Raw genomic sequence first — 21,045 nt, forward strand, 5'->3', positions numbered from 1 at the left:
ACAACCAATTCTAGATCCCTATGTTACCCCCTTGTAAAATAATAACCTCTTATACTCACCTCCCAAGCAAGCACTGTTCCATCAGTGTCAGCAGTGGCTCTCCCAGGACTCACTTGACACTATTATGTCACGCGATCCCTGCAGCCAATTGGAGCTGGATTCACTCTCAGCAATGCAGCTCTCACTTCCTCTGGAGGTATGTGATTTATCCGTAGGAGAAGAGCATGAAGCAAGTGCTGATTGGCCACAAGGATCACATGACATAAAGTCACGTGAGTCCTGGAAAAGCCAGTGCCAACACTGCTGAAATGGAGCCCGTATCGGAGGGGAGTATAAGGGGTTATTATTTTAATGGGGAAAACATGTGGATTCAGATGGGGTTGTCCAAGTAGTGGACAATTTCATTAAGACTTTCTGGTTTTCTAATATCTGGCAGATTGTGTATAACAATTAGATGTCTTTTTCTAATAAGTGGTGTCTGAAGCACATTTGTAGCAATATGTTGTTTTTTTTTCAGTTCTCTATTCTAAGCTCATCTTTTGACCCATCTTTTCTATGATGATTGAAGACAGCTTTCCAAGCATTTGGTGACTCCAGCGGGAAAAGAGTTATTTAATGCTCCAGTTTCTGAGATGGCTAATTTTACATGTCTCCAATCTGAGTGCATCTGACATTTATGTCAAAATGGGATTAAGTGTAAAAGATGAAAGATATTGATTTACATTCTATGTAAGTAACACTGCTCGAGTAAGAAAACACCTTCCTGCAGCAGCATTAATGTACAACCATTATCTACAGCTGCTGTTATTGTCACGACTGCAGCCGCAGACGCGGCCCAGCAGGGGCCTCCACGCCGATGGCAAGGGGGCGGGCGTTCCCCGGGGATGCAATATGGACCCTCTATACCACAGAGGGAGACCCGGGTCTACCCAAACTAGGGAAGGGCAGCGACCGGGATTCTGTGGCAGATGAGCATGTGGACAAGGACATGTAGGACTTGATGACACCGCACAACTTCAGGTATAAGGAAAGTAACGTTTACTTAAAGTAAAGTCACAGTACATAGATGAAACAGGGCTATGCCAGGCTCCCGATTCCACACCTCCCAGAAGGGTACCACCCAGGGGACCTCAAGGCACCAATGGATCATCGAAGCACACATAAGCGGGACATCGGAACACAGGCAGGACATCAGGGTACACGAGGTCATCAGGACACATGAGGTCATCAGGACATCAGGGTACATGAGGTCATCAGGACATCAGGACGCACAAGGTCAACAGGACATCAGGGTACACATGAGATCATCAGGACATCAGGACACACGAGGTCATCAGGACATAAGGACACCTGAGGTCATCAGGACATCAGGACACACAATGTCATCAGGACATCAGACAGGAGTCGTTTGGTTCCAGACATCACTGCAATCATCAAGCTCCAGGCAGCGGTCATCAGGTTCCAGACTGCGGTCGTCAGGATCCGGGCATTGGACCTAGGAAGGAACTCAAGCGTGATGGTGCTAGAACCGCAGGATTGTTGGGTCTGCATGGAGCTAGCACCGCATGGTAGTCAGAGCACAGGCTAGTAGATGCTCAACAGGAACACCGGTTACAAGAGACTCAGAGTCACTGGGTGCAAGGCTCCAAACACAGAGGGATTCCGGGAACATAACACAGCAGACAGTTCAGACATAGTCAGGTACGGGATAGGTACAGGATCAAGGATTCAAGCCCGAATATACCACCTCCGGGGCAGGGCGAGTGAACAGGACAAAGCAGGAATCAAGGCAGGGAATTTGGTACCAAAACAGAGACAGACGAGGTCCAGGGACACAGACATGAGACACACATGGCAAGGTTCAGGAGCTTGTGAGTAGCTCTGGCCCCACCCATAGGGCAGGGCAAGTTTATAAAGGAGCTGCCCCTCAGCAAATGGCTGGGGACAGCATTTCAAGTTCACACACTAACCCTGATAAAAGCAGGGGAGGTGTGGCTGCGCACGCCCTAAGCACACACAGAAACCATTGCAGCACAGTCACTGCAGGAACTGCAGCCTAGAGCACCAGGCACCGTCTGCAAGCCTAGACACACGTGGAAAGTCATGCACCAGCTGCAAATGACCTCGCAAACCGTGGACAGCTTCCACAGCGGCAACCAGGGACCGCACATGCGGATGGTCAAGCAGCAGAGCAAAGACCTAACACCACATGTGCAGCTATGCAGCAGTGCAGGGAACTGAGCAGGTTCCATACAGGTAACAGCCAGCAGTATCCCAGCTCAATTAGGGGGAAAGGAGTAAGGGGTTAAATCAAACACATGCATTGTCACGCCGACAAGCAGATACAGACAGAACGGCATGACAATTATATTAATGTTAAAGGGAAACTGTCAGGTTCTCTAATCATCAGAAACCGCCATTATATTGTTATATACACTTATTGCTTTATGCTAATAAACTCTTTTATGTAATAAGGGTAACATTTCCTGGTTTTAGAAAATAACTTTTTAGTACCATATGTAAATGAGTCAGGACTAGTCTGGAGGGGAGAGACTAGTCCTGCCCCATTGAGTCAGCGTGATTGACATCCTTCATACAATCTCCATCATGATAGGACTGCTGTAAATATTGCAAATATGCACAGAGTCTTCCCTGCTAGTGGTTTTATTGTGACTAGTGATGTACGAACCCGAACAGTAAAGTTCGGGGTCAGTACCGAAACCCTACTGTTCATGCATGGACCCTGAACACAAACTTCTCCAGGATATCTGTGTTACTGTTTGGGATCGGCAGCTCAAACATCGGCTGTTTCCCACGCTGTCTCAGCTGACATCAAGCCCACAGGTTAGTAATGGAGAGGCATCAGTAAGATGCCCCAATTATTAAACCCATAGTATTCTTGCAATAAAAACAGCAAGAATAAAGTCATTTATTTGAAATAAAACTGCCCACCCTCTTTATCCTATTTATTTAAAAAAATTAAAATAAAAAACACATATTCCTCCCTTGTCCTACGAGAAGATAATCCATATCTGTCCCACAAAAAACTCTAGCTCTGCTACATCTGGGTGGTTTATTGAGTGGTGGCATGATGTAACCACTCAGCAAGTCAGCCAGAACACACTGAGACAGGAGCGTGAGAACACTCCTGCAGTGTATAGCGCTGACGTGAGAAAGGTCACCAGAGTTCATAGCTGATGAACCCCGGTTACCTCACTGACGTAATCACTTGCTGCGTGAAGTTCTCAAGAGCTCTGACATCAGTGAGGTGACCGGGGTTCATAAAAAATGAACTCTGGTGACCTTTCTCATGTCAGTTCTACACACTGCAGGAGCGCAATCATGCTCCTATCTCAGTGTTCCAGCTAGCGTGGAGAGCTTTCGCATCACTGATGTGAATACTCTTCAAATAATCAGGATCATCATGGGACATGGCCAGTAATGGATTATCATCGGACAGGTGAAGAATATGCTGTGTCATTATTTTTTGCTTTTTACAGTGGGACATGGGCAACAATGGATTATTGGCGAACAGGTGAGGAATATGGTATTTTATTATGTTTTAATTTTTACAGTGGAACAATGGCATCAATGGATTATCAGCAGAAAGGGGAGTATAACTTTGTTTTTTTCAGTTTTAGTTTTTTAGAATAAATGGGAAAAGGAGGGTGGGGAGTTTTTATTTCAAGTAAAGGAGTTTATTCTGGCTGTGTATTCCTTACAATCTGACTTTGGGGTTAGTAATGGACACCTCTCCATTGGGGACACCCAATGCCAGAGGCTATTTCTCCTGGATGATTCAGCTGACACTAGCCAACTACCACTGTTGCAAGCTAGTCAAAAGTCGACAGCACATGCTGGCTTGCCCTTGATAGGCAGTGCATGGCAGTGATGTCATGTGCTACCCGTGCTGGAGTCAGCTGTAGACTTCAGCGCCGGCCATAGAGGAGGACAATGCATGCTGTAAGAGCGGAGTAAGGTAAGAATAATTGTTTGATTATTTTTAAAATATGCTAATGTGCTGGAGAACAATGGAATAGGGTCAGGATGGGGGGCATTATACCAGGAAAGAGCTAAACATTGGGGCATTATATCAGGATGGGGCCCAGTATGGAGGGCATTATACCAGGATGGGGCCCAGCATAGAGGGCATTATACCAGGGTGGGGCCCAGCATGGAGGGCATTATACCAGAATTGGGCCCAGCATTGAGGGCATTGTATCAGAATGAGGACATTATACCCAAATGGGACCCAGTGTGGGTGACATTGTTATAGGATAGGGAGCATTATTACTGGAAGGTCAAGGACAGGGGACATTATTACTGGAAGGGGCCAGGATGGGACATTATTACTGGAAGTTGCCCAAGATGGCGGACATTTTTATTGGAAAGAGTCCAGAATGGGGACATTAATACATGATGGGGAACACTATATCAGGTAGGGGCCCAAGATAAGGGACATTGTTATAGCAATAGTTCCCAGAATGGAAGACATTATTCTTGGAAGTGTCCAAGAATGGGGAACATTATTACATGATGGGGAACACTATATCAGGAAGGGGCCCAGGATGAGGGACATTGAAAAAAAAAACTATAACAAAACATAAAAAATTATTTAAAAAATATGTTTAAAGCATTCAATTTAGTTTAAACAACAGCTAATTTCTGGTGATAAATTTCACATTTTAGACTAAGGCTACTTTCACACATCAGGTTTTCGGCATCAGGCGCGATCCGGCGTCGTGCCGGAATGCCGGATCCGGCAAATGTTTTTTAAAACCTGAAGTGCCGGATCCGGTTTTCTGCCGGATCCATCTTGTTCTTGACAGACAAAACCGGATCCGTCTCATCCGGTTCATCCGTTTTTCTATCCGTTTTTCGACGGATTACGCCGGATCCGGTTTTTAAAATTGACCCTTGTGGCCTTCCGAACGGGATTGGCTACTGGAAAACTAGATATAGCATGTTCCTACAGCCCTTCTTTGACAGGTTGTAGAGAAGAAAGTGCAGGTTGGAGAGAAGAGCAAGTTACTGGCGAAGATGGATGTTGTCATTGGAAATATTACCACTAGAAGTTCTGTGACGGTTTCAGGGACAATTTTCCACTATACTTTATGTCACCTCAAGGCAGAGTACACTGGGATGACAGAGTGTGAAAGATTTGTGCCCTAAACGTGTGTACCTTCTGGACCAACAGTATATACCTTTGCCAACCAAAGTTGGCTATCTTGTCATGGTCTTACTATTTTTACCTTTAGGCCACAGGTGTGTACCTGGTTGTGTTTTATGCAAAGTATTTCACCTTTTAACAAAAGTTGTGTACATTGGTAGGAAATCACCAATAATAAACACAACTTTTTAGGTGAAATACTTTGCTTCAAACACAACCAGGAACACAACTGTGGCAAAAAGCTAAAATTTACCCACAGTTATATACCTGGTTTTGAATACCTTTTTACCTTTGAAATACCCTGTATTTAACCTTTTTTTAAAACATAGTTCGCCGCAGAAAGAAATGACAGACAACCATTGTGAAACGATAATTTAACTTTTATTTAAATTTTTTTTTTTGTAAAATGTTTTTAAAGTGCAAAAAACTTTTTTAATAAAGGTTTTAAACCCAATGGGCATTTTTATTACAAAAAACACACATTACAAATCTGTGTACTGTGGGGTGGAAATACTGCTGGAGGGGCTGCGGGACACTTCGACACTGGGTGTGTGGAGAGAGGACTGGGATCGTGGTGGGGAAGGAACAGTTAGAGGTGAAGGTGTGGAAAAAGCTACAGAATGGGTGGACATGTGGGAGGCAGAAGAGGTGGTGGGCGGTGGAGTGGAGGGTTGGGCAGGGACTGTAGGAGCAGATGATGTTGATGGAAAGTTGTATGGGGAAGGAGTTTGGTACGGGGAAGGAGTTTGGTACGGGGAAGGAGTTTGGTACGGGGAAGGAGTTTGGTACGGGGAAGGAGTTTGGTACGGGGCAGGTTGCTGGAAGTGGGGAGATGTCTGGTACTGGGGAGGTTGCTGGTACTGGTGAGGTTGCTGGTATGTAATAGGAGGGGGAGGATGGAAAGTGGCTGGAGGGGGTGCAGATGTAATAGGAGGGGGAGGATGGAAAGTGGCTGGAGGGGGTGCAGATGTAATAGGAGGGGGAGGATGGAAAGTGGCTGGAGGGGGTGCAGGTGGAGGAACTACAGTGGTGGGAGGTAACCTGCTGTAGAGCACCGTGGCACGAATGCATTACATGCATCTGCTGGGTAGGACATAGTGTTGCCATGCGCTCCACAACAGACCTGAAAAAGGTGTGGTTTGGCGAAGATCTTGCTTCTGAATGCATGGTTTGCAGAAGTGTCTTCACCTCCAGAATGCTGGAGTTGATCTGCTGAAAGCCTGCGGAGATTTGCTCTGACAAGACTTTGAGACAGTTCTGGAAAGATGCATTCAGATGCAAGAACTCTTGCGCATAACTCTTTTCCTGACCCCTCTGCCGCTGCCGCCCAGTACCCGCAGGTGTACTAGAGGTGGCAGGGGCAGAAGGGTGGGGTAAAGGGAAAGCGATCTCCTCACCAGCAGCTTCATGTAATGTAGGCGGCCACGATGCTCCTGTGCTGGTGGATGGGACAGATGGGTCGAATGTGTGGGAAGGCTGGGAAGGTGCAGATGTACCGGGGCGGTCGAAGTGTCCCTCGGTGCCGGTCTCCTCAGGGATCGCCTCAGAAGGGTCCAATCGTGCAGGCTCCCGAGTGCTGCTCACCGTGCTGTGTAATAAAGAGAAAAAAAAACAATTAAAATACTGACATGGTATGGCCCTGGCTGAAAAAAAAAGTTACATCTAACATTTTTTTCACATGTGGTGTGTAATATTTACCTTCTGGTGAGCATTGTTTCCCGGAGGAACGACAGGGCTTGTGCGTACTTGTACTTGCTCCTGCGTCCTCCAGATCCACTTGGGGCCCGCATCTCTTTATTGAACTCCTTCTTGAAACGATCCCTCACAGACCGCCACCGATTCACAATTCTGTTCCCTGAAACGAGAAAGGAGTGGTTAGTATATAACATCAGTGTTTCACAAACTCCAGTCCTCATGGTCCCCAGGGGTCATGTTTTCAGGATTTCCATAGTAAATAGAAATCCTGAACACATGATCCGTGGGGACCACGAGGACTGGAGTTCGGGAAACACTGGTTTACATCAAGCAACCGGTACTGTATATACTTACGCTCTTTAATCTGGGCCCGAGCTTCGAGGTCCTCCCAGTGGCCCACAAGGAGAGAAAAGATTTCCTCCCAGAGTCGTCGGGTAACGATCAGGTCAGCGTGGCGGCGGTCAGCCATATTCCAGAGCGGCTCCCTTTCTCTGACGAGATCGATGAGGCGGTCCACATCAATCCCTCCATCCTCACAGTCAGAGTTGGGAGCACGCTGTGAAGGCTGTTAAAGAAAAAGACAAAAATAACATAATTAGCCTCCACAAAAGAAATGAAATAAAAAGTGCAAAAAAACAAAGCAAAAATATTTATACTTACACGCTGGTGACCGCCGCGTTGCTGTCGCCGACGACCCTGGGAGGCACTGCGAGGACCTCTTGGCCGAGCACCAGATTGGGAAGACTAGAGAAGAAAACAAAAAATGTTATGTCTTTGGATGTAGGCATTTGTTTGCTGTGTGTGGTCTGCAGAACATTGTTTTCTATGTGTTGTGTGTAGTGTGATGTTGTGTTTCTGCGTTTGATGCAAAAAACTTACCAATTGTGAGCCCACTCCAGGTGTCTGTCCACCCCTTCCTTCTTCTTCTGGGAGCTCCTCTTCATCTTGTGATTCCTGTTTTGAAATAAAAGTCAATGAATAGACATATATTACAGAGATGATGGATTTTGGAAATAAAAACTTACCGTCAAATGCTGACGATGCGAGGGAGGGCTCCCAGAAGAAGATGTGCTGTCCTGTTGATGGCCAGACTCCATGGCTGTGGGTATTGCTGCTGCTGTTGCTGCTGCCAGTGATGCCATTTCTGCTGCTGCTGCTGCTGCTGCATCTCTTGGGCGGCTGTTGAATAAAGAGAAACAAAGGGCCAATGAATATCTTGATATTCCATGGCCCTAGTTTGGAGGAATGGGGGATTTGATAATTACCGTCTCTCATCTGCTGCTGGACTCCCCTCCTCAGCATGTTCCATATGCTGTTCCATTTGCTGCTCCATTTGGGGTGGTGGTGGTGCTGATGGTGCTGCAGTGGTCTCCTGCCTTCTCCTGCTGCGCTTGGTTGCTTTCTTGGGTGGCATGTTGGGTGTGGCTGAGGGTCCCATTGTCTTGCTTTTATATATCTCCTGTGGGCAGAGCTACTGAGCATGCTCAGACCAAAAAACCGGATCCGGCGCATTGCGGCGCTCATAGGCTTTCATTGTGTGAAAAAGCCGGACGCGCCGGATCCGGCGTGTCCGGCTTTTTCGCCGGAGACAAAAAACGTTACAGTAGACGTTTTTTCCAGACGCCGGATCGCGACACATTGCCGGATCCGGCGAAAACCGGATGAAACGCATGGCCATCCGGCGCGATCCGGCGCAAATGCAAGTCAATGGGGGGGAAACCGGATCCGGCATTGCATTTCGCCGGATCCGGTTTCTGTCAAAAGCGCCGGATCGCGCCTGACGGCGAAAACCTGATGTGTGAAAGAGGCCTTAGTGTCATTTTGTGTTGTTTTAGTACGTTTACTTTTATACAATATTTACGATGCACATATTCATACCAAGTGAAAACTGCAGCAACCGGCAGTCCTTGCGTTCTTCATTCGCATCGCAGGGTCATGTCACGATAAGTGTTTTTACCTTGACCAATTTAATTAACATGGCTTGCAACAAAGTAATAATTTCTGCCAAACCAAAACTGATGTTAAATTTGATGTTCAAAAGAAATGTTCCTTTCTACATAAATACATTTTCTGGAGATAATATGCGGAGAGCCTGCAGCCCCAGAAACATGTCATTATTAACCTTTTTATTAACCATCTTTCTTTGGTGTTAAATAAAAGCATTAAAGTTTTCAGGAGAAGGTTTATAGGCTTTATGTGAGAATCACTTTCATATTCAGGATTTACATTTTCAACACATTCAAAATCGAATTTCACAAAAATGGACTTTTGATCAGGGTTATTTAATATAAAATACATATAAAATCTACCTATTATCTTCTCCTGGAGGGGGCGGCCATATTATGCCTCTATCAAGTGCGGACACGTTTCACAATCTTTTTCAGATGTTTCCAGGAAATACAGTCATTACGTATTAAACAGATGCAGTTCATTACAAAAAAATAATTTCAATATAATATTTAGATACCCATAAAAGTGACTCAAGAACGGTCTAAAATTTTGATGTAATAGCATAATGCAGAGGCATATATAGACAGAGGGTTTCAAAAGCAAAGATCAAAATGAGCTCAGGATATTGGCATCAGTTTTACCACCTAAAATGGACTGATACTTATTTTTTTAATCCAATTTTCGCATATGCAGCAAAATAGAGATCGGTTGAATGGGCCAAGAAAGGAACTTGACAAATTTGAATTTCAGCATATTATTTTATTTTTATCTGTAACTTTATGGAAAACCCTCTATAAATTTCCCAGTGTTATAAAAACCCAGCCTCCTCTAACCTTTTGCCAAACAACAGCAGCCATGGGTTCTTCTAAGCAGCTGCCTAGCATTCTGAAAATGAAAATTGTGTAAGCCCACAAAGCAGGAGAATACTATAAGAAGATAGCAAGTTGCCCTTTCTTCAGTTTGAAATGTTATTTAAAAAATGGCAGTTAACAAGCAGTGGAGGACAAGATAAGGTCTTGAAGGGCAAGCAAAATTTCAGTGAGAGCTGCTCAAAGGAATGCTAGAGAGGCAAATCAGAACCCCTGCTTGACTGCAAAAGACCTGCAGAAATAGTTAGGAGACTCTGGAGATTGTAGTACATTGTTCTACTGTTCAGAGACACCTGCACAAATACGACCTTCAAGGAAGAGTCATGAGAAGAAAACCTCTCCTGCGTCCTCACTATAAAATTCAATGTCAGAAGTATGCAAAACAACATCTAAACAAGGCTCATGCATTTTGGAAACAAGTCCTGTGGATCAATGAGGTTAAAACAAAACTCTTTGGCCACAATAATCAAAGATATATGTGAAGAAAGAACGGCACAGAATTTCAGAAACAGAACATCTCACCAACCATTAAGCATGGGGATGGATCAATCATGCTTTGGGGCTGTGCTACAGCCAATGGCACAGGGAACATATCACGGGTAGAGGGAAGAATGGATTCAATGAAATTTCAACAAATTATTGATGCAAATATAACACTATTTGTAAGAAAAACTGAAATTGAAAAGAGGATGGCTTCTACAAATGGATAATGATCCTAAACCCACATCAAAATCCACAATAGACTACCTCAAAAGGCAGAAGATGAAGATTTTACAATGGTTCTCACAGTTCCCCGATCTGAACATCAATTAAAATCTGTGGCTAGACCTCAAAATAGCAGAGGAAGCAAGACGACCCTGGAATCTCACAGAACCAGAAACTTTTTCCAAGGCAGATTGGATGAAAATTCCTCAAACAAGAAATGGAAGACTCTTGGCTGGCTACAAAAACCGTTTACAAGCTGTGATACTTGCAAAAGGGGATGTTACTAGGCAATCACCTTTCAGGATGCTCAAACATTTGCATCTGCCCATTTTCCATTTGGTAATTTTAAAAATGTGAAAGATGGAAATACATATATATACAGTCATATGTAAAAGTTTGGGCACCCCTATTAATGTTAACCTTTTTTCTTTATAACAATTTTGGTTTTTGCAACAGCTATTTCACTTTCATATATCTAATAACTGATGGACTCAGTTATATTTCTGGATTCAAATGAGGTTTATTGTACTAACAGAAAATGTGCAATCTGCATTAAAACAAAATTTGACCGGTGCAAAAGTATGGGCACCCTTATCATTTTCTTGATTTGAACACTCTTAACTATTTTTTACTGACTTTCTGAAGCACTAAATTGGTTTTGTAACCTCATTGAGCTTTGAACTTCATAGCCAAGTGTATCAAATCATGAGAAAAGGTATTTAAGGTGGCCACTTGCAAGTAGTTCTCCTATTTGATTCTCCTATGAAGAGTGGCATCATGGGCTCCTCGAAACAACTCTCAAATGATCTGAAAACAAAGATTATTCAACATAGCTTTTCAGGGGAAGGATACAAAAAGTTGTCTCAGAGATTTAACCTGTCAGTTTCCACTGTGAGGAACATAGTAAGGAAATGGAAGAAAACAGGTACAGTTCTTGTTAAGCCCATAAGTGGCAGGCCAAGAAAAATATCAGAAAGGCAGAGAAGAATGGTGAGAACAGTCAAGGACAATCCACAGACCACCTCCAAAGACCTGCAGCATCATCTTGCTGCAGATGGTGTCACTGTGAATCGGTCAACAATACAGCGCACTTTGCACAAGGAGAAGCTGTATGGGAGAGTGATGCAAAAGAAGCCGTTTCTGCAAGCACGCCACAAACAGAGTCGCCTGAGGTATGCAAAAGCACATTTGGACAAGCCAGTTACATTTTGGAAGAAGGTCCTGTGGACTGATGAAACAAAGATTGAGTTGTTTGGTCATACAAAAAGGCGTTATGCATGGAGGCTAAAAAACACAGCATTCCAAGAAAAACACTTGCTACCCACAGTAAAATTTGGTGGAGGTTCCATCATGCTTTGGGGCTGTGTGGCCAATGCCGGCACCGGGAATCTTGCTAAAGTTGAGGGTCGCATGGATTCAACTCAGTATCAGCAGATTCTTGACAATAATGTGCAAGAATCAGTGACGAAGTTGAAGTTACGCAGGGGATAGATATTTCAGCAAGACAATGATCCAAAACACCGCTCCAAATCTACTCAGGCATTCATGCAGAGGAACAATTACAATGTTCTGGAATGGCCATCCCAGTCCCCAGACCTGAATATCATTGAACATCTGTGGGATGATTTGAAGCGGGCTGTCCATGCTCGGCGACCATCAAACTTAACTGAACAGGAACTGTTTTGTAAACAGGAATGGTCACAAATACCTTCATCCAGGATCAAGGAACTCATTAATAGCTACAGGAAGCGACTAGAGGCTGTTATTTTTGCAAAAGGAGGATCTACGAAATATTAATGTCACTTTTATGTTGAGGTGCCCATACTTTTGCACCGGTCAAATTTTGTTTAAATGCAGATTGCACCTTTTCTGTTAGTACAATAAACCTCATTTGAATCCCAAAATATAACTGAGTCCATCAGTTATTAGATATATGAAACTGAAATAGCAGTTGCAAAATCCAAAATTGTTATAAAGACAAAAGGTTAACATTAATAGGGGTGCCCAAACTTTAACATATGACTGTATATATATATGTTGCTCAAAAAAATAAAGGGAACACTTAACCAACACAATGTACTAGGATGTGCTCCCTTTATTTATTTTAGCAGTATATCTATTTTGCTTAAAAGACAAAGGAAATTGTCAGGGTTAGGGGGCTATATGACCTTTGGCCGCACACGGCTATCACATGAGCAGGGGGGCTTATCTTAGTTATCCCACCGCTGACACACTGTGATGAAAAAACAGCAAGCTAGTCTTGCCCTAACAATTTACCGCAGGGGCTATTTTAGTCATCCCACTGCTGCCACACTATATCACGAACTGCCGGGATTTATGTTTATCCCACTTTTCAGTTCCACATTGGAACTTGCTGCTCTCCGCCTTTACCCTCAGGTCAGTCAGGGAACTGCACCTAGGATAATTAGTAATCGGACAGGCTACTTGTTGTGCACTGGCTATTATGCCCACTGCAGCGAGGCAATTATAAAGGCTCTGGCCGCAGCCACACAATCAGCTTGTAAAACCCGCTCCGTCACTGCCAGTGCTACCCACCTAGCCAAAACACACCGCTGTCACCAGCTTCCGATTTCTCGATTAATATTTAGAATTAACAAAGGGGTACGAAGCCAACCCAAATTAGTAGCATAATTACTACAGGCACGTAAAAGTTGGGTATAGAACATGGAGACGAACTAGTAGTTTTATATTTACTCCAAAAGGTAGGCAGTGTTTACAGAAGATATAAAAAGATTTTACCATATGAGACAATTAAATTATGTACAAGGCGAATACAAATAAAAAAGAGGATTAACAGAAGAAATAAACTCACATGTTACTTAGATTATTTCAGGCAAAACCATGCTGGTGGGAGGAGCCAGACATCACAATGCACTGAGTGGTCTGATTGCAGCAACTTCCCTGGCTAGAAGTGACTGCAGACTGAGAGAAAGTCCCTTATACCTCTGGGCTTGCGACATCACTAAAGGGGCTGGCTTGTGGTGGTCCTCCCCCCTGCTTTCAGAGTTACAATCTGCCTTAGAAACTTATAATAATCATATCTCACAGAGGGGACCTCGTATAGAAACACACAGAGCATCATCTTATTCAGCTTGTCGCTGGCGTTCATTGAAAACCAAACACAAAGCATTGGGCTGCCCCGGCTGCACAGGAATCCAGTTCTTGGATTCTGCTGGAACTGGAATCTAGCAAAAGGCGCTGAAGGGACGCTCTATCGAAGCACATCCCCATATGTCATTTTCATATTTCTGTCACTGATTTGGCCCGAGTTATGGCCTCTTTAATATCTCCATCTCCCATATATATATATCTAATATATAAAGCTCAAAGCGTGTATGTGTGTATGTGTGTATGTGTGTGTGTGTGTATGTTTGTTTGTATGTCCGGGATAGGCATCCGCACCGTCGCAGCTACAGCCACAAAATTTGGCACAGTCACACGTCTGGACCCCGAGAGCGTCCTAAGCTATGTTGTGAGGCGAAATTTTAACCCCGCACGTTCTAATTCACCAAACAATTTTGCCCCTATCTACATACTGGGGGAAAAAAGTGTGTGCGCGTCAAGCCCCGCCCCTCATTGTGATGTCACAATGCCCCTATTTGCATACTGGGGAAGCAGTGTGTGCGCGCCAAGCCCCGCCCCTCATTATGATGTCACAATGGTTGCCATGGCGACGCTGATGTCATCAAAGGTTGCAAGCCCCGCCGCCGCTCATTATGATGTCATAATGGTTAACTATGAGATGGAGGATGTGTGATGAGTATATGGGCACCGGACTATGGGATGGAGGAGATGTATGATGGGTATATGGGAACGGCACTATGGGATGGAGGATATGTATATGGGCACGGGACTATGGGATGGAGGATATGTATGATGGGTATATGGGAACGGGACTATGGGATGGAGAATGTGTGATGGGTATATGGGCACTGGACTATGGGATGGAGGATATGTATGACGGGTATATGGGCACGGGACTATGGGATGGCGGATATGTATATGGGTACGGGACTATGGGATGGAAGATGTGTGATGGGTATATGGGCACTGGACTATGGAATAGAGGATATGTTTGACGGGTATATGGGCACAGGACTATGGGATGGAGGATGTGTGATGGGTATACGGGCACTGAACTATAGGATGGAGGATATGTATGACGGGTATATGGGCACGGGACTATGAGATGGCAGATATGTATGATGGGTATATGGGCACTCGACTATGGGATGGAGGATATGTATGATGGGTATATGTGCACGGGACTATGAGATGAAGGATGTGTGATGGGTATATGGGCACTCGACTATGGGATGGCGAATATGTATGATGGGTATATGGGCATGGGACTATGGGATGGAGAATATGTATGATGGGTATATGGGCATGGGACTATGGGATGGAGAATATGTATGATGGGTATATGGGCATGGGACTACGCAATGGAGGATGTGTGATGGGTATATGGGCACTCGACTTTGGGATGGAGGATATGTATGATGGGTATATGGGCACGGGCCTATGGGATCGTGGATATGTATGATGGGTATATGGGCACGGGACTATGGGATGGAGGATAATTATAATTTTCTATAACTAACCACAGTTAGTTACTATGCCCGGGCAGCGCCGGGCTCTTCAGCTAGTATATATATATATATATATATATTTAAGAAGAACATGGTCTCTTTTGGACAAAGGACAGCTCTGGCTAATTAACATCCCTTAGGGGGGAAGGGGAACAGGAAGGAGCGAGTGAGGAAAGAGTGTAGTGTTACAAGCTGTAAGTGAAGATGCAGGCAGGGAAAAAGGAATGGGGGGTCGAATCTACAGCGTGTGTGAGTGTGAATAGTAGAGTCTGGAATGTTCCAGAAAATGTGATAATAGGGAAAAAAATACATGATACATTACATTATCGTTACAGAAATGTGTCATCTTCAACTTTAGGCCTTTTAGAGATCAATTCATCTTCAACTTGCTTAACTATTCACAATAACAGTAATTTTGGCCAGGGTGCTTAAACTTTTACATGCCACTCTATCTATGCTCAGGGAAGTATTAGGGACAGAGGGAAATTTACAATGTGATGGCTGACCATTGGTCATGCTTTTTTTCCATAGGACATCCTTTATTGAATAAGTATCTCAATGGGACAACTCCAGTCTTAAGGGGCCTTTACACATAGCGATATCGCTAAAGCGTCACCAATTTTGTGACACAGCAGCGATATCACTAGCGATATCGCTATGTGTGATACTTACCTCCGACCGGCTCCCCCGCTGTCTGTCGCTGATCACGCAAGATCGTGCAGCTCCACTTCTCATCGGGCGCTTCCTGCTGGGCTTCCTGCTGGCGCCGACGAGCGACGCGTGGACGCGGGCGGGTGGGCGTCAGGATCGCCACGTCTGAAAGGTAAGTAACGACCGCTGCTGCGTCGCTACATCTCTGTGAGATCTGCCTGTGTGGCAGCTCACTAGCGACCATTTAGCAATGCACCGGCGATCCTGACCGAGTCGTATCATTGTCGGGATCGCTGCTGCATCGCTAAATGTAAAGGGGCCTTAAGTGACATAAAGGAATGGTGCCCTGTTTGAAAACCTCTCTATTCAATTAGAGCATCAATTTTTGGAATAGATGACGAGGTATAGTACTTTCTTTTAGCCTTTTTGATTACTAAATGGCTTGATTTCGAAACTGAAAAACTTTAGGCCTTCATTATCTAGGTAAGACACAAAGAAGAATAGGGCATTAACAATACCTGTTTGCTGAGTGTTGGGAGAAGTACGCAGAAGCCTGTAGCAGGACTGTGACAGTGAAGGAATTAAAGCCATCCTATTTAATATTGAAACACAGATTCTTAGTGTTAAGTTAAATAGCCAACATGGTAATTGTGGCATATCAGTGTTTTTTTCTTGACACGAGCCGTAATAGGTTCTTGGAAGATTTGTTTTTGACTCAACTTCGTAAATTACTGGTTCATATGTAAATGACTGAAAATGAGCTAGCAGGGGACATTAATGAATTAGAAACGCAAGATTTCTAGCCGTCCCAGTAATTTAATTTGTTCCTTTTTCTTGCAGACTATCCATCACTATAAATCCCTGATAATTAGAATTGTAGACCCATGCTGTAGTCTGAAGACATTCTACCAGGACAAATTGTTAATATTCTCCTGTTTTTCTCCAGAAGCTTAATTTAACAGAATATCTTGGTATTAAAAGATCCAGGCATAACTTCTTGCCTGCAACAGAAAATCTGTAACAGTCTGCAAGAATCCCCAAAACATCAGTAAGTGGATGTAACTGCTACCTCTGCATCCCGTAGAGTAACACCCATAGTAAGGTTTTTGAAGATTTCCATTTGAATGCATTGCTGGAGCTGTTCCCATCTCTCCATCCCGTATAGAGCAGACAAAAATATACTACAACCATTCAAACGAGCTGCTACAAAGTAATATTTTTCATGTCAATCCAGGAGACACTTTCTTAACTTTAAAGCAAATTAGAATTTTCTCACCAAAAGCAATTAAAATTAATTATATGCCCCTATTTGGAAAGAAATGTAATGGTGTATCCTGTGACCCATGTTCTTAGTACTAAACACCTGTGAGAACAATAAAAGTTTACACCTCCTTTGAATTCTCTAGTTTTACATATGAGGACATGAGAAAAAACATCTGTTCCTCAGAATGTCTTAGAATTAAGTAAATACATCCTCCCGTGAATAAAAATGCATAAAAAATTACACTGTGATATTGTGCATTTAAGAAAAAGTAGACCAAAAATAATAAGCAGTAGAGATGAGCGACTTTGCCTTTTTTAGGGTCGAGTTGGGTTTCATGACTTTCTCAAAAGTCAGGTCGAACGAAATCGGCCGACTATAGTGAAAAGTCGGAGGCCGACTGAAACACGAAACCCAATGCAAGTCAACGGGGAAGCAAAGTCGGCAGGGAGTGGAGGACATTAAACACACCTACAATGCCCATTTCAATGCCCAAAACATCAATTCTTATTACTGAAGCTTGTCAACCTTAATTTACTTCATAATAATAGTTACGCATTGAAAACTTGGGGTTATTTGGCTAAAGTTGTGGGGGGTAGGGCTGGCTCCTGGTTTTCGTGTTCCCTGGGCCAAAGAGTGTCAGTGCGCTCCTTTAACACATAGCACAACTCATGATGCTCCGATACGGCACAGAAAAATAGGTATTGTACAATAACAAATACTTCACTGCTTACGTGACATGACTGATCTATTTTAAATTGTACAATAGCTCAAAAAAAGGACAGTATATTACTCCATTCAGTATTATGGCCACCACATTGTGCGCCATACAGAATAATGAGCCCCATATATTTCTCCATACAGAATAATTGGTCACATATAATGTCCATACAGTATATGATGAGCTCCACATAATGCTATAGTATATGATGGTCCCCATGGACGATGCTCCAGTGTGTTATGGGCCCAAATAATGCTCCATATATAATGGGCCCCGTTTGTAATGCTCCAGTGTATAATGTGCCCCATAGATGCTGCTCCAGTGTCTGATCTGCCCCATTTAGAGTGTTCCAGTATATGATGAGCCCCATGGATGATGCTCCGTTGTCTTATGGGCCCAAATAATGCTCCATATATAATGGGCTCCATTTCTAATGCTCCAGTGTATAATGTGCCCCATAGATGCTGCTCCAGTGTCTCATTGGCCCCATTTAGAATGCTCCAGTATATGATGGGCCCCATGGATGATACTCCAGTGTCTTATGGGCCCAAATAATGCTCCATATATAATGGTCCCCGTTTGTAATGCTCCAGTGTATAATGTGCCCCATAGATGCTGCTCCAGTGTCTGATCTGCCCCATTTAGAGTGTTCCAGTATATGATGGGCCCCATGGATGATGCTCCGTTGTCTTATGGGCCCAAATAATGCTCCATATATAATGGGCTCCATTTCTAATGCTCCAGTGTATAATGTGCCCCATAGATGCTGCTCCAGTGTCTCATTGGCCCCATTTAGAATGCTCCAGTATATGATGGTCCCCATGGATGATACTCCAGTGTCTTATGGGCCCAAATAATGCTCCATATATAATGGTCCCCATTTGTAATGCTCCAGTGTATAATGTGCTCCATAGATGCTGCTCCAGTGTCTGATCTGCCCCATTTAGAATGCTCCAGTATATGATGGGCCCCATGGATGATACTCCAGTGTCTTATGGGCCCAAATAATGCTCCATATATAATGGGCTCCTTTTCTAATGCTCCAGAGTATAATGTGCCCCATAGATGCTGCTCCAGTGTCTGATCTGCCCCATTTAGAATGCTCCAGTATATGATGGGCCCCATGGATGATACTCCAGTGTCTTATGGGCCCAAATAATGCTCCATATATAATGGGCCCCATTTGTAATGCTCCACTGTATAATGTGCCCCATAGATGCTGCTCCAGTGTCTGATCTGCCCCATTTAGAATGCTCCAGTATATGATGGGCCCCATTTTTAATTAACCCAGGTATGGTATGTGAAAAGAGCTCCATGGAGTAATCTGAAGTGTGTGCTGCTGCATCCTTCACTTTTGGTGTGGGTGAAGGACACAAGGAAAGGGGTTGATCCTGGCCAGAAGCATGCACTGACGACTCAGTGCTTGCATCTTTTTAAATTTCAGAAGAGGAGGCTATAGAGCTGGAGGCTGTTTCAGCAATGTAAGCCAAAAACAGTTCCTGATGCTCCGGCTTTTAAAGCAGTCTACCTACTCCCAGAAAAGGGAGCCTTACAGGCCTTCCAGAGCTACACCATGATGCAGGCTCAACACCTCCTGCCTTAGCTGCTATTGTGTTTTTGGCACTACCAGCAGATGCACCACCACCACCATCAGTACCAGGTGGCCCTCTATGCCCATGTCCGCATCCTCTTCCACCATACTTCTTCATGTTTTGGAAAATGGACCCAAAATACCAGCAGATATATGGTACTGTATCAGAAGCGTACAGCTCTATACAGTCTAGGGATAACAGTAAATCTCCGTATATATTTCATGAGTCATACACAGACACTCACAGGCTCAGTATGGAGTACACAATAAAATAAAAAGTTGAAAAAGGGTACAGTATCACCAGATACAAGGTATATATAGTATAGTGTAAACATTAGGAATCTCCGTATATATTTCAGGAGGCAGACACAAACGCTCTCAGGCCCAGTATGGATTACACAAGAAAATGAAAAGCTGTAAATGGGTAATATAACACAAGCGTACAGCTGTATACAGTGTTGGGCTAATCTTAAATCTCCAAATATATTTCCAGAGTAACAGACAGATGTTCACTGGCTCATTATGGATTACACCAGAATCAGAATCAGAAGCGTACAGCTGTATACAGTGTTGGCCAAATTTGAAATCTCGGTATATATTTCCGGAGTCACCCTCAGACGCTCACTCAGTCTGGGTTTGACCATAATAAAAAATGTTGTAAAAAAAGGTACTGGATAACAAGATAGCAAGTATATATATTATAGGGTACAATTGAAATCTCCGTATACATAGTCCCGTAGTCACGCTAAGATGCTTACTCAGTATGGATTTGACCGTAATACTAAATGTCGAACAAAGGTACTGTATAACAAGATAGAAGCTGTATCGAGTATAGGGTAAAAATTGGTATCTCCGATTCACCGTATATATGGAAGGCATAAACCACACACGCTCACTCCCAATGGATGATACCGTAATAACACATTTTTAACAAAGGTACTGTATCAGCACATACCAGGTGTATCCAGTCTAGGGGTAATTGTAAATTTCCGTCTATACTTTCGGAGTCAGACACAGACACTCACAGGCTCACTATGTATTACACCAGAATTTAAAAAGTAGAAAAAGGGAAAGGTATTCGAAGCGTACAACAGTATACAGTGTTGTGGTACTTTTAAATCTTCGTTTATATTTCAATCTCAGTAAGCCAGTCCAGACTCTCCGCTACTGGAAACTACATGGATACAAGTACAGACGGAAAGTTGGGAATTACTCATCGCGGGAAAACCTCCCGGTAGATGTTGCAGAGGCGATGCAGACCCTCAATTACTGTGTCTGTGGAGACAGCAAAAACGGTTCTTTGTGAAGAAAGGATTGCTTTATCGCAGTAGCGTGGATCACATCACCGTTACTCGTCTCCAAAAAATTGTGATCACAGGGAGAGATGTAGACATGGTCCTCACTGCCTATCATGATGTGTATGGTCATTTTGGAGTGCAAAAGACAGAAGCCACAGGCCATAGGCGATTCTATTGGATTGGCATGAGAGGAGATATTGAAAAATGCTAGCAGGAATGTCACAGGTCTGCGACTATCACAACTGTGAAAGGTGATCATAAAGCACCACTGCATCCGCTTGTAATTTGACGTCCATTTCACATGGTAGCCATTGATCATCTGAAGGTAAAGGCCAGCAGGACAGGCCATAGCTACATCTTAACCATCATCGATCAATACACCAAATTTCTAGTGGCCATCCCTGTGAAGGATTTAACTGCCCAGACTACACAGCGGTGGAGCAGGGAGAGGTAAGTATTGCAACTTGCAAGTGCTGTGGCCATGACCAAGCAGGGGGGGCACACTTGCGGTTGACGATACT

General features: G+C 43.8%; 1 long non-coding RNA gene across 1 annotated transcript in view; it reads right to left on the minus strand.

The window, feature by feature from the left end:
* Positions 1-360: 360 nt before the first annotated feature.
* Positions 361-21,045, minus strand: part of LOC141047705 (uncharacterized) — a 190,873-nt gene continuing 170,188 nt past the window's right edge. The window contains exon 5 of the long non-coding RNA XR_012219892.1: positions 361-1,495. This is a non-coding gene — a long non-coding RNA (uncharacterized lncRNA). The remainder of the gene's footprint in view (positions 1,496-21,045) is intronic.

This window comes from Dendrobates tinctorius, unplaced genomic scaffold (genome assembly GCF_039654945.1).
Source record: "Dendrobates tinctorius isolate UK_male_01 unplaced genomic scaffold, ASM3965494v1 ptg000129l, whole genome shotgun sequence".
NCBI lineage: Eukaryota > Metazoa > Chordata > Amphibia > Anura > Dendrobatidae > Dendrobates > Dendrobates tinctorius.